This window comes from Thamnophis sirtalis, unplaced genomic scaffold, assembly GCF_051295495.1.
Source record: "Thamnophis sirtalis isolate CommonGarterSnake01/CBP01778 unplaced genomic scaffold, rThaSir2_p1.2 scaffold_3, whole genome shotgun sequence".
In the NCBI taxonomy this organism is placed as follows: Eukaryota; Metazoa; Chordata; class Lepidosauria; order Squamata; family Natricidae; genus Thamnophis; species Thamnophis sirtalis.
The window spans coordinates 172,970,669-172,972,202 of NW_028261383.1; positions in this window are offsets into that span (position 1 = coordinate 172,970,669).

The window sequence follows — 1,534 nt, forward strand, 5'->3', positions numbered from 1 at the left end:
CTGAGTCAACCTTGAGCCGGTGAGATTAGAACCGCTGATCTGCAGAAAGCAGTCAGCTGAAGTGGCCTGCAGTACTGCACCCTAACCACTGTGCCAGCTCGGCTCTTAGAACAGGTGTTGAACTCAAGGCCCGTGAGCTGTATCCAGCCACCTGGAGGTTTACATCTGGCCTGCAGGGAAACAGCGAAGGGCTGGTCCATGGTGCCTCTGCCAGTGAAAACTGAACTTGGGGTGGGGTGGGGCACGTACAGCCCTCCCGAGCTCTGTTTTCGGCTGGGATGGCCTCCTGCAGTCCTCTGCCAGTGGAAATGGAGCCCTCCCGAGCTCCGTTTTCGGCTGGGATGGCCTCCTGCAGTCCTCTGCCAGTGGAAATGGAGCCCTCCCGAGCTCCGTTTTCGGCTGGGACGGCCTCCTGCAGTCCTCTGCCAGTGGAAATGGAGCCCTCCCGAGCTCCGTTTTCGGCTGGGACGGCCTCCTGCAGCCCTCTGCCAGTGAAAATGGAGCCCTCCCGAGCTCCGTTTTCGGCTGGGACGGCCTCCTGCAGCCCTCTGCCAGTGAAAATGGAGCCCTCCCGAGCTCCGTTTTCGGCTGGGATGGCCTCCTGCAGTCCTCTGCCAGTGGAAATGGAGCCCTCCCGAGCTCCGTTTTCGGCTGGGACGGCCTCCTGCAGCCCTCTGCCAGTGAAAATGGAGCCCTCCCTAGCTCCGTTTTCGGCTGGGATGGCCTCCTGCAGTCCTCTGCCAGTGAAAATGGAGCCCTCCAGAGCTCCGTTTTCGGCTGGGACAGCCTCCTGCAGCCCTCTGCCAGTGAAAATGGAGCCCTCCAGAGCTCCGTTTTCAGCTGGCAGAGGGCTGCAGGAGGCCGTCCCAACACAGGTTATGTCAAGCTAGCCACGTCCCCCCTCCCTCCTTTGAGGTCAAACACAATCCTAACACGGCCATCAATGAAACCGAGTTTGACACTCCTGCGATGGAAACTATCATCTCCTCCTTTCTACAAGTGGGACCACTAGAATCGTATTTAAATGCTTTGCCTCTACTGCCATCTCCTGGACACACTGTGCAATCACAAGTCCCAGGAAGGTGGATAAAAGCCCAGTCAAGCCTTACTGCCCACAACTGAGCTATCCTTGCAAGCTGCAAGCTTTTAAACTCTTCAGCAGGGATGTGTTGTCCAACTTGCGGAGGCTGAAATCAATTGCAGAAATAGAATTCTAATTATTGTGCAGCTTTCTTTACGGTAGTCCCCCCCCCGCCCCCCCCTCCAACCCTGGATTGGGATTATGGTGGAACTGACTGGGACATTCTCAGAGTTATAGACCCAAAGTTCTCAAGGGCATCAAGTTTGGGCAAGATTAGGGAGCCGAGGTGGTGCAGTGGTTAGGGTGCAGTACTGCAGGCCACTTCAGCTGGCTGCAGTTCTGCAGTTTGGCTGTTCAAATCTCACCGGCTCAGGGTTGACTCAGCTTTCCATCCTTCCGAGGTGGGTGAAATGAGGACCCGGATTGTTGGGGGCGATATGCTGACTCTGTAAA